This window comes from Capricornis sumatraensis, chromosome 22 (assembly GCF_032405125.1).
Source record: "Capricornis sumatraensis isolate serow.1 chromosome 22, serow.2, whole genome shotgun sequence".
NCBI classification, from domain to species: Eukaryota; Metazoa; Chordata; class Mammalia; order Artiodactyla; family Bovidae; genus Capricornis; species Capricornis sumatraensis.
In genome coordinates, this window is record NC_091090.1 from 34,864,473 (window position 1) to 34,877,261 (window position 12,789).

Consider the following 12,789-nt stretch of genomic DNA (forward strand, 5'->3'; position numbering starts at 1 on the left):
TTGAGAGTCCCTTGGACTATAAAGAGATCAAACCAGTCAATCCTAAAGGAAATAACCCCTGAATATTCATTGGAAGGATTGATGCTGAAGCTGATACTCCAATACTTTGGCCATTTGATACAAAGAGCCAACTCATTGGAAAAGACCTTTATGCTAGGAAAGATTGAAGGAAAAAGGAGAAGGGTGAGATGGTGAAGGGTGAGATGTTTAGATAGCATCAGTGACTCAAAGGACATGATCTTGAACAAACTCCAGGTGATAATGAAGGACAGGGAAGCCTGGCATGCTGCAGTTCCATGGGGATCACAGAGTCAGACACGACTTAGCAACTGAACAACAACATGTAATCATGTACAACTAATGTACTTGTTCTAAATACAAACACTGAATATAAGCTGTATATCAGATGCTTTTTGTAATGGTTAGCTCTGGAAATTTATGTCTAATGTTGACGCTGACAACAGTGGGCTTGGCAGCAACAAGGGTTCAGTTAGTCCTTCCCCAAGAGGGTGTTAAAGTATTAGGTTAAAAAAAAAAGAAACTTTGCTGTGCAAGTAAGGTATGAAAGCAAATCACAGAAGTGTGGGAGAGAGAGTGAAAGGAAGGAGTCTACAGTCAGCGGTTTGGACAGGACCAGCAGTTTTCCTTGAACTCCTGGGTTTTGATACCAAATGATCTCAGAGGGAGAGCAGTGAGCAGTCCTGAAAAGAGATCTTAGTTTCCTGCCCAGAAAATAAACCTGGGGAACCTGGATGAAAACTGAAAGTTCTAGCCACTAGACCACTGGGGGCTAGAAGTTAGAAGCAAAGTGGCCCTGGCTCTTGCTCCTGTTTGAAAGCAAGAGTGTTTCAAGGAGGCAAAAACTGTAAAAACAGGCCCGAAGTTTATTATTAGAGACACAGCACAATGTATGGGAGAGCACACAGGAAAACAGCTTCTACCTAACTAGCTTAGATAGAAGACTAACTAACTTAGATAGAAAACTAGCTTCTATCTCACTCAGAAGCGAGGCAGAGATACACACCCGGAGAGGAGTGCAGGCGACCTGAGTGTGGAGGAGCTCAGAAAGGAGGTGATGTAAACCACTTATATAGGACAGTCCTTCTGGGTCTTTGTTACCTTTGGCCAATTTTCTTGCTCCTTTCTTCACATCTGACTGGTCCATGGATCCTCTCCAAGATGTGTGCGCGACATTTTTCTAAGATGGATCCCACCGCAGAGGCCTATTAAGTGTGTCCACACTTATTATGAAATGGGGCCCACTCCCTTTTCGACCCGCAAGAAGCCCTTCCTGCGTGTGTATAGACAAGGAAGTCTTCCTTGATCTTAGGAGCGGGCAGCTTATCTCTTTAGCAGAGCTCAATTTTTAGCTTTGTTCTTGGAGTGTCTGGATGAGAACAAAGGCTCCATTTTATTCCACTTGACAAACACCAAGTGTCTGGACCAGAGGCCCACTGTCTCCTACCTCAATGTGAGGTAACACGATAAGGAATGAAGGTCCTGAACAACTAAAAAATGCCTACTTCATTTTATTTCAAATATGGGAATGGTGTAGGGTATAGCAACTAATATTGCTTGTTTGTTCCACCACCAGTCAGCAACAGCAGAGCCCCTATTCCTCCTCTCGAACAGAAACATGATTCCATTCACATAACTTTTTCTATACTGTCTTGGCTTTGCAGGAGGTGGACCCTATCTCAGCTGCAGAGGCAGAGTTATGATTGATCTAACTGATCACAGTGGTCACATTCTTGGCAGTACTTGGATTAGGTAAGAATGTGTGATACAAAGCTAGCCAATGTGAGGGGGAAATCCACTAAGGAATGTATAAGAGAAGTTGTTCTTAACAAGAGATACAATAAAGAAGTCTGCTTATTTTCCTGGAGTTTATCTTGATATTATGAGAGTCAGACGTACTACAAGGAAACCAGCTGGTGTATAAGATCCATATAGTGAGAATGACATAATGCAAAGACTCGGTAATTCAAATAATCTTGGTTCTGAATAACATCATAGAGTTACTGAATTAATGAGGCTCATAGCCTCCCTACCTTTTTGACTTGTCATGTATGAGAGTAAATCCATTGTAAGTCAGTTGAATGCTGTCGTTCAAATAATTGTAGAGCTATTACCGAAAGTGTCCTTTATTGGGGAGGAATCTTCGGGCTAGATGTCTTATAGTTCTGTAAGAATTGTGTTCTAAGTCCTCCTGATCATTGGCATTATGAAAAACTTGAAACAAGCTACATAAATTATATTAAAAATATTGGTCTGGTGCGCCCTTGGTTCACTAAGTTTTTTCATTGCTGTCAGCAGACTCTGCATTCTCTTCACTTAGAAGGCCTACTTCTCAGCCAGTAGCTCCAGCCGAGTCCTACTGTCTGATTGTCACTGGCTTCAGACTTAATGGACACATGCCCAGCCTCCACCCCTGAGTACATAAACAGCCACCATGAGCCTCAAAGTATATTCAGGAAACTAGAATTCTGCCGCTGTACATAGCATGCCTTTGCTCTTCCATTTAAACATCTGGGTTGAGACAGCATTGAATCACAGACTCGTGATGCCTACCTGTACCATAAACTGTTTTCCTGATGCTTACAGGCATTTTTCTCAACTCTTCGTTCATGCATGCAGAGTTTTAATGTAAAATTAGTCATTGTAGATACGGAGTATGCTGGCCTTAAGAAATATACAATTGAGTGGGGAGCACCACTGAGCAAACAGCTGTCCACAACAATGTGATAAATGCCGAAATGAGGGGTGTGCTCTGCACCCTAGGCGTACAAGGAAAGAGCAAGATCCAAACTGGGGGGGGTGGGGTGGGGGGGGGGTGGGGGGGGGTGGGGGGGTGGGGGGTGGGAATTAAGGACTCGATTAGGTTTGCGAATATTTCTGTTATTTTATTTGTTTACTCTGGTCCCTGTTTTCCGATTTCCTTCCGTTCTCATTAGCAAAGTCCTAAGAACTCCATCATTCGCTCCTTCCAGCCCCTTCACCAGGAGATCAAGGACTTTAGGCTGGCAGGTTATTGCTATAATGAGGCTTCAAAGTAGACCATAATTCCTTATATCGTCCCATCTGGGAAAGTAGAGGGCAGAGAAAACAAAAGAAGAGCGAGTGTACATCGGCTACATCCAGAAATTCCATGATATGAAAGTGCAAAAACCTCTTAAAGGCTAATTAATGATGATTTTAAGAGCACCCATACCGATAGGGCCAGTGGCGCAATGGATAACGCGTCTGACTACGGATCAGAAGATTCCAGGTTCGACTCCTGGCTGGCTCGAAGTCCCCTCTCCCCTCTTTAGGGGGGTGGTAGGGTGGTGTGTTTTTACAACCCACCTGAGACTCTCTTAGTATGAGGGAGTCCTCTTAAAACCTTTATTGTGACTTGTTCGATCACCACAAAAATGGAGGGAAGATGACCTGAGCGGGGCTAGAAAAGATACACAAAAGAATAAGACAGGAATCTTGCACATCAACTAATATCTTTTGTACTATAGCCTGTTAACATGGAAAATCTCTCCCTTTTGAGAACGCTTGCATTTTGAGAATATAGTGCTCTCTAGAGAATAGAATCCTCGACGAATTCTGCAAAAATTTCTCCAACGTTCAGCTGTCAAAGTCCACACCGAAATAAGCAACAGCGATGTCATAAACAACAAAGGAGAGAACCGTAAGTAGGCAGGGCAGTTCAGTTCAGTTCAGTCGCTCAGTCGTGTCCGACTCTGCGACCCCAGGGAGGGCAGAACGCGTGGGAATCAGCGGTCAGGTCTTAGAAGAACCTCGAGTGAGGAAAAGCAGTTCGTAAGCGTTCAGATCTTCACACAGCAAACAAGGACAATTTGGATCTTGTATCTGTCAAGGATTGGGGGATGAGAACGGGATCTGCTGGGAGGAGCTGCCAGCATATTTCCCTGCCCCGCAGATGTCTGCAGAACGTCAACCCAATACCGCGCTTTAAGCGCATCAAGCGCAGTCCGGGGTCGGCGACTCAAAGTTGAGAAGTCCCTGCGGTCGCTGCCCTCGAGAAGTGACTCCTCGTGAGGGTCGAGGACGCTCAAGCAGCCGGGTCAGCTAACAGAAGGGCAGTAAATGGACGAATTTTTCTATCCTTGTCTACTGAGATCCATGCTGAAAGAGCCCTGGAGGCGGCTGAAGGAATTCGAGGACAGACAAGAAGAGAACAGAAAACAAAGAAGAGAAAGAGAGTGGGAAGAATGGCTCCTTTCATCCTGGCTGCGTTGTGGCCTTTTAGGATACTGTAGATCAAACTTTTTCTTTTAAAGCCTGGAATAGGAGGTACATTTCTAGAGTCAAAAGACAGATACCACCAATACCACTGCCCACCCAGGTTGCTGAGCCAAAGTGTGCTGGGCAGGAGGAAAGTCTTGATGAATTTGCATTCTTATTCCCTTCCTGCTTTCATACTCATCAGGACCGACCCCTCCCTCTACCGAGCCACCCGTTGTAGCTATGCTTCACTCTGTTCAGGGGACTTCTAACAAGGTAATAGCTTGATTATCCAGATTACTAACCAACTTGTAGCCAAACGCTTCGGGAAGGAAACCCACTTAGAAGGACAGCGTGAATAGTGGAATGCAGTTTATTACACCTGCGGGTCCAAGGCAGAGTTTCCTCTTTAGCCAGGGACCCCGACCGATTTTTGTAACAACCTTTTATACCTAAAGTGTACGTGCCCAAGCCCACATCCCCAAATTTCTTAAGCTGCTCTGGAAAATGTTAGAGATACAATCAGGTTACAGCCATAATTCACAATCTGAAGGTCACCTAGTCATGCAGAGTAGCCCACATCAATAGGCATTACAAAGATCACAGAGATGATTGATTATATACTGGTTTATTACACTCTTCCTGGCTCCAGGGAGTCTAGGTGTGAGCTCTGCCTGGTCGGGTGTTTGTCCCTTGAGGGGTGGGGGAAACGGTGCGGGGAGTGAAGGAGCTGCCCGGCCATTTGGTATGTTGTCTCCATGGTTACCGGATAAGAAGTCCAAAGATCATTGAGAGGGCAAGATGAAATTCTTTTCCTTTTAAAAATGGAGTCAGTCCAGCCAGCGCAACCTGTTCCTTTCCTCCTTCAAGGTAATGGAGTTAACAGCAGGTTGTAACCAACCTAACTGTGAGAAAACTAACACCCTAATCAGATCTCTCAAGTGTTTTCCAGAAAGCTGAATAATAAATCACGCTCCAGTATTTTCCCCTCCTTCAAATTCATTAGGAAGACTTTATCATCTCTTTATTATTAGCCTGCTGCTGCTGAGTCGCTTCAGTCATGTCCAACTCTGTGCGACCCCATAGATGGCAGCCCACCAGGCTCCCCCGTCCCTGGGATTCTCCAGGCAAGAACACTGGAGTGGGTTGCCATTTCCTTCTCCAATGCAGGAAAGTGAAAAGCCAAAGTGAAGTCGCTCAGTCATGTCCGCCTCCTAGCGACCCCATGGACTGCAGCCTACCAGGCTCCTCACTCTATGGGATTTTCCAGGCAAGAGTACTGGAGTGGGGTGCCATTGCCTTCTCCTTATTAGCCTGAAACTATGGCAACTATGAACCTTGACAGCAGGAAAGTTCAAATGTCATCTGCTCAGTCTGATGACCTCAGCTAAAATGCAACCTACCCTGTTACCCCCATAGCCCTCACTGTTTCTAGACCCACTTCCTGCTTTATTTGTCTCCATAGGGCTTGAATGACACTCACTGATGGAAAACCAAATTTCCTCTTCTTCCTCTCCCAGACAGTCATGTTGATCAAAGGCAAACAAATAAATATATACATTCAGCCCCTCTGCTCCTGGATTCTTGTCCAAATCCCAGTTTCCACTCCAGCCATTTTTCATAAAGGTAAATATTTTTATTCTCCTGAAGTTTGTATTAACTTCTCATTGCAGTCCCAAACCTGCTATTTGTAAAAGGAAGCATGCTGCTGCTGCTGCTACTGCTAAGTCGCTTCAGTCGTGTCCGACTCTGTGCGACCCCATAGATGGTAGCCCACCAGGCTCCCCCGTCCCTGGGATTCTCCAGGCAAGAACACTGGAGTGGGTTGCCATTTCCTTCTCCAATGCAGGAAAGTGAAAAGTGAAAATGAAGTCGCTCAGTCGTGTCTCTTAGCAACTCCGTGGACTGCAGCCTACCAGCCTCCTCCGCCCATGGGATTTTCCAGGCAAGAGTACTGGAGTGGGGTGCCATTGCTTCTCCAAAAGGAAGCAGAGGTTATCTTAAAATTTCTGTTGATTCGGATTCCCTTTCTTCTCAAAACAAGTTGATTCAATTGACATTCTGTACACAGAAACATAAATTCACAGTGAACCCCCACGTTAGTATCTTCAGAATGGGAAAGGAAAGCTTCACTGATCAGCCAGCTGGATGAGGTTGTTGCATTCAACTTCAAAATTAACACCAAATTCCTCCTCCAGAGACAGACACCAGCCTCACCCCGTGTCCCCCCTAACTCTTGTTTGTGAAAAAAAAGAATTAGTATCTGAGATCTTCTCTCAACTTCAAAAAGCAAATTTAATCAGAGAAGTGAGAAAATGCAGAAACAAAGGAAAGCGGTCAAACAAGACAATAGTTTAGCCATAAAATAGAGCCCTGAGCCTTTAGTTTCTCCTCAAGGGATATGGTTAATATTATGAGCCATATCCTTGAATTATTTTGCAGATACTAAAACTCCTACCAGATGAAAAAGTTGACTGCATGCTAACCAATAGTTTGGAGATCTCAGACTCGTTGGAGGCAAAAACTGACAATTGTTACCCAAAATATTACCTTGTTACCTCATCAGCCAATCAAAGAGTTGCACGTTGGCTCTTAATGCACCCTGAGACAGTCTCCTTCACACTATCACACTGTCGTCACACGGTCCTGGGCTCAGTCGCATCTGACTTTTCAGGACCCCATGCATGGTAGCCCGCCAGGCTCCTCTGTCCATGGGATTTCCCAGGCAAGAATACTGGAGTGGGTTGCCATTTCCTACTCTAGGGGATCTTCCCTACCCAGGGATCAAACTTGAGTCTCTTACATCTCCTGCATTGGCAGGTGGATTCTTTACCACTGAGCCACCTGGGAGGCCCTTGACTATACACCCTGAGGCAGTCACCCTCACATTGTCTTTAAAAACGCTGCCTTGAAAGACTTTGGGTATCTGAATCTTTTGAGCTAGTTCTCCTTGCTTGGCACCCTGCAATAAATCCTTCACCTTCCTTCATCACAACCTGATGGCAGCAGACTGGCTTTGCTGCAGACTGGCTTTGTTGCTCTGGGGCTAGCAGCCCAAAGTTTGGTTTAGTAAACTACAATAAATAGTTTTGTTGCCAAAACTCAATTAGACTACATGACATAATCTCCATAAATCTCTTAGCATAATTAATAGCATATAAAGTTGAAAAAAAGGAAAATTTTTTAAAATTAAGTTCAGTTTATGTTTTTGTAGGGAAGAATGTCTCCAGTCACATAGATGCAAGCAGAGAAGTAAAGATAGAGATGTATGGACTATAGACAAATTTGAGGGATACTGATTCAGTCAGTCAGAGAAGAAATATTAACTGAGCACCTTCTATGTTTCTTCAACAAAGATCATGACAGATGTAAGCTCGGTTGAGAGCAGGAAACACGATGTCTTTCAAACACAAGACCACCAAAAGAGAGACACAATGAATTGTCCTTAGTACTGAAGTATAGATGGTCCTGTGTTAGGTTGAATACTGGAAAGGCATGGATTCTACCTTTCATAAATATGGAATCCTACCCATGCAGCATTGACTTAAACATCGTGATTTTCAAATAACATAGAGTAGATTCTTTAAAAGCTGAAAACAGATGAAGTAGACATGCTTGGAAAATGCTGTTTCATATTTTAACTTCAATGTACAGATATTAAGTTGTCTGCCCTCTTAGCGCAGCTGGCAGCGCGTCAGTCTCATAATCTGAAGGTCCTGAGTTCAAACCTCAGAGAGGGCACAGTTGGCCTGTTGAAAAGCTAAGTTGAAAGAAAAGAAAATGTGTGTAATATGCGCTTAAAGAAATCAATACAAAAGAAAATTAGCAAATGCTGCCTGATAAGCATTGGATGCTGCTGCTGCTGCTAAGTCGCTTCAGTTGTGTCTGACTCTGTGCGACCCCATAGATGGCAGCCCACCAGGCTCCTCTGTCCACGGGATTCTCTAGGCAAGAATATTGGAGTGGGTTGCCATTTCCTTCTCCAAAGCACTGGGTGGATGTTCCAATATTCAATATTCATTCAAGAAAATGGAATCAATTTTCTGGTTTGTTGCACCTCCCAGCAGTTTGAGTGAAATGGACAAGAAATTTAGATTACACCAGAAAATAAAAGCTATAGTATATTTTTGATCTTCCTCTCCTCCTGGTGGGAGAAGCAAGGGAAGTTTTCTCTTCCAAATTCATGATCTAAAGATTGTCCAACCACAGTTAAGATATGGGGAAGGGTAAAATCATTTATTTTTTAAATCATGTAACAAATATATATTGTTAATGCACTGTTCTGGGTGCAGTTGAGAATTTGGGGCTCTCCCACTCATTGTGTATGTCTCTATAAAAACAACTGTGATTGTTACAAGATTTTGGAAATAAGGCAGGATCGGACACGACTGAGCGACTTCACTTTGACTTTTCACTTTCATGCATTGGAGAAGGAAATGGCAACCTACTCCAGTGTTCTTGCCTGGAGAATCCCAGGGACGGGGGAGCCTGGTGGGCTGCCGTCTATGGGGTAGCACAGAGTCGGACACAACTGAAATGACTTAGCAGCAGCATAGGAGGAGACAGTGGATTAGCTTTTGTAGATCCAACCTGTAGATCTGGGGTAGTTTCTGTAGATCTAATCTGCACCACATTCTAGAAAGTGTCCTGAAAGTTTATTGATTTTATGCAAGTCGTTTGATTAACCTTGCAAATAACCCAAATATCATCACTCCCATTTGAAAGATGGAATTGAATTTCAGGGGAGTTGAATCATTTTTCTGAAGTCTGTTAGCTCTAAGGAGCAAAACCAGACATGAAAAGCTGGTTGTTTGTTTGTTTTCTATATGAAAAGATGTGAGCTTGTCTTTTAATTTAAGGTATAGTCTCATAAGTCTATAAGGAATACCAGTTCCTCCCTTCATACATTCATAGAACAAATTTTTAAATGAGTGTATTTATTTTTCCACTCATCAGGCACTAAATCAAAATCACTTCTGTGTCTACCACCCAGGTTCCTGACTTCTAAGTGTCCTTGACTACTTCTTCTCCCTCAAATCTCTACATCCAGCGTCTTGACACATACTTAGATATTGTAGATCCTTCCTACATAACTCTCCAGAATCTTTCTCTTTCTTCTCATGCATCTATGCCTGGATCTAGTCTATGTTTATGGAGAAAGTATTCTGTGCCAGACAGTGTCTTGGATTGGAGATGCAGAAACACTCATGCTACTGCTAATCTCAGAAGCTAAAAGAATAAACCTCAATCCCTTAACGTAATTTCTTTTTCATTCTCCTTAATTCCAGTTTCCCCATTTCTTACCTATATGGCAGTCAAAATTAAAAATTTATCATAAAATATTACCTTGATTATGTAAGCTGTCTGCATGGAATTTTTTCAAGTGTTCTTAAGCCTCCAGTTTTCTCTCCAGTGTATCTTCATGTGTCCAGGCTTTTCAACCACTGTTTCCCTTCACGTCTATTTTATACACACAAACACACATACACCCACTCCAATTGAACAGGTATATTTCTGAACACAGGAATCCCTACCTCTGTGCCTTTTCCTTCCATCCTATGTTTGCTCTACATCTACATCCTACAATGTCCATGCATTTTTCCTTTTCTCTATGTCTCACCTCTAATTTCTGATGGCTTTTGCATGTAATAGTATGTACTTCTTTTTTGTTCTTGCATATAGTGTAAATACATAACTTCTCAAGACCTGCCTCAGCAAGAATCCCATAAATATTCCAGAAATAAAACAATGGGTAAGTTTCTGTAGTGTAGTGGTTATCATGCTTGCCTAACACGCTGGAGGCCCTTGGTTCAAAACTGAGCAGAAACAATTGCTCCCTTGTACCTTCTATCATCTAGGAAAACTCAGCCCTCTGCCTCCCTTAAAGGGAACCAGTGATCATCTCATTTCTGTTGTTTTGCTGTTTTAGTTTCATGTTTAAGAAACAGGTTATCAATCTGAGATAGTCCGACTGCATTAGCCCACTCTTCTGGGTGAGTCCTCCCAAATGGGATGTGGTCCCTTCTGTCGGGAAAATCTGAACCGCATATAGTTTTTTGGCCAGATTTTGTCGCAGTGACTTTCTTTTTTCCTTGGCAGAGGAATAGGTACCAACTGCTCTCTTGCCTTGGAGGATCCTTGAGAAGATGGACCCTTAGTCCAGCTTAAAGACCGTGACATTTCCTGAAATTCTGGCAGCCTGGAAGAATGAATAATGATGTGGACACAGTCCACTGAAAAATGGAAGGAATAGATGCATGCTGGAGGTGGGGAATTAGCTCAAGTGGTAGAGCGCTCGCTTAGCATGTGAGAGGTAGTGGGATCGATGCCCACATTCTCCAGTTTTTATTCTTTCAGCTGAGGAACTGCAAATCTTCCAAATTGTAGAAAGAAAGGAAAAAATTAGACACTTTGGACCCTTCCCTGAGCAAGGGCAAAACAGGACAGGCCTGGCTCTATTGGCCTTCAGTATGTACATCTCTCATTAATGGTAAATCTAGTAGATAAGGAAAATCAACAAACACGTTGAAAAAATAAACACCACCATATATCAACGAATCAAACTGATCCAGATAGCAAAATCACAATGAAGTTCTACCAAAGAGTTGAGGGAAAAGCAAGATCATATCAAAAATAAAAAATCAAGAATGGTCAGATTGAAGCTAAGGGACATTGTGGAAACAAACATTTTTAAAAGTATTATTTAGTTGTAAGTGCCAGGGAAGACTGAAAGTAGTGAAACCAGAAGAAGACTGTCTCTTGTCAGTATACATACTAGCTCCAGAGGTTTGGGTGGTCAGATTTCTTCTGAATCAACTGGGCCTACTGCAGTGCCAAGCACAGAGCAGCTCCCCAATGAATATGTCCTGAGTGAATGGAAAGGACTTGATTTAAGAGAGTTTCACAAGAATAATAGTATTTGCCGGGACAGTGAATGTGGATTTTGAAGCCGGGGAATGAACCAAAATTGACTTGGAAGTCTAAGTCCAGAACACCAGCACCGAAGAGGCTAGGAATTAAAGTTTAGATGAATAAATTATTTTGGAGAACAGACAGTGAGACCCTCAGCTGCAGCAGAAAAATAAAATCACAAATTGGAATTTCAAGTCTGTTTCTCAATTCATGCTTTGCTACTTAGCAGCTCTGGGACCTTAACTTTTCTGAATCTCCATTATATCTGAAAAATGTAAATTATGATGCATACTTCTGTTGCTGAAATTCAACTTGAATGAATGAAATCATCTCCATAAATCCCTTAGTATAATTATAAGGCTGAAACAAATGAGAAGGTTTTGAATTAAGTTCAGTTTGTGTTTTTTTTGTAAGGAGAATATCTCTGGGCATGTAGATGTAACTGGAGACATAGAGTGAGACCAAGAAGTATGGAGTGCAGACAGATTTGAGGAGTACTAATTCACTTAGTCAGTCAGTGAACTATCAATAGTATTAACTGGGTACTTCTTAAGTTTCTTTTGAATATAAGGTATCAAGGAAAGTGTAAGAGTGACTGAGGTCTCTGAAGGAGGCAACAGGCAGATCGTTAGACCACAAGAGGGAAAAAGAGCAGTAAGAGACCAGTACAATTGTTACTGGACCAGTACAAGTGGAACTGCAGGCCAGAGGGTCCAGTTGTTGCGTATAGGCTGGAAAGGTGTGGACTCCACCATTCCTGGATGCAGAAACCTTCAGGTGCAGCACTGGTTTAAATGGAATGATTTACAAGTAGCATGGTCACATTCTTTAAAAGTTGGAAACTGATGGACATGCCTGGAAAGTACTATTTTATATTTTACTTTCAATGCCAGAAACTGTGAGCATCTGCCCTCTTAGTGCAGTAGGCAGCACATCAGTCTCATAATCTGAAGGTCCTGAGTTCGAGCCTCAGAGAGGGCAGGTGTTTTATAGTTGTTGCTCAGTCTTGTCTGACCATTTGCGACCCCATGGACTGTGGCACTTCAGGCTTCCATGTCTTTCACCATCTCCTGGAGCTTGCTCAAACTCATGTCTATTGAGCTGGTGATTGCCATCCAACCATCTCATCCTCTATTGTTCCCTTCTCCTCCTGCTTTCAATCTTTTCCCAGCATCAGGGTCTTTTCCAACGAGTCAGTACTTCACATCAGGTGGCCAAAGTATTAGAGTTTCAGCTTCAGCATCAGTCCTTCCAGTGAATATTCAGGACTGATTTCCTTTAAAATTGACTAGTTTGAGCTCCTTACAGCCCAAGTGACTCTCAAGAGTCTTCTCCAACACCACAGTTCAAAAGCATCAATTTTTTGGCACTCAGCTTTCTTTATGGTCCAACTCTTACTTCCATACATGACTACTGGAAAAACAATACCTTTGACTGGACAGACCTTTGTCAGCAAAGCAGTGTCTCTGCTTTTTAATATTCTGTCTAGGTTTGTCACAGTTTTTCTTCTGTGGAGAAAGCGTCTTTTAATTTCGTGGCTGCAGTCACCATCTGTGATTTTGGAGCCCAAGAAAATAAAGTCTCTCACTGTTTCCATTGTTTCCCCATCTAGTTTTCCATGAAGTGATGGAACCAGATGCC

General features: G+C 42.8%; 5 non-coding genes across 5 annotated transcripts; all 5 read left to right on the plus strand.

The window, feature by feature from the left end:
* Positions 1–3,216: 3,216 nt before the first annotated feature.
* TRNAR-ACG (transfer RNA arginine (anticodon ACG)) lies at positions 3,217–3,289 on the plus strand. Its single transcript has one exon. It is a non-coding gene; the product is annotated as a tRNA-Arg (tRNA).
* Positions 3,290–7,904: 4,615 nt separating this feature from the next.
* Positions 7,905–7,977, plus strand: TRNAM-CAU (transfer RNA methionine (anticodon CAU)). The gene has a single exon. It is a non-coding gene; the product is annotated as a tRNA-Met (tRNA).
* Positions 7,978–9,992: 2,015 nt separating this feature from the next.
* On the plus strand, positions 9,993–10,065 carry TRNAV-AAC (transfer RNA valine (anticodon AAC)). Its single transcript has one exon. It is a non-coding gene; the product is annotated as a tRNA-Val (tRNA).
* A 439-nt stretch (positions 10,066–10,504) lies between these two features.
* Positions 10,505–10,577, plus strand: TRNAA-AGC (transfer RNA alanine (anticodon AGC)). Its single transcript has one exon. It is a non-coding gene; the product is annotated as a tRNA-Ala (tRNA).
* A 1,479-nt stretch (positions 10,578–12,056) lies between these two features.
* TRNAM-CAU (transfer RNA methionine (anticodon CAU)) lies at positions 12,057–12,129 on the plus strand. Its single transcript has one exon. It is a non-coding gene; the product is annotated as a tRNA-Met (tRNA).
* Positions 12,130–12,789: the final 660 nt, after the last annotated feature.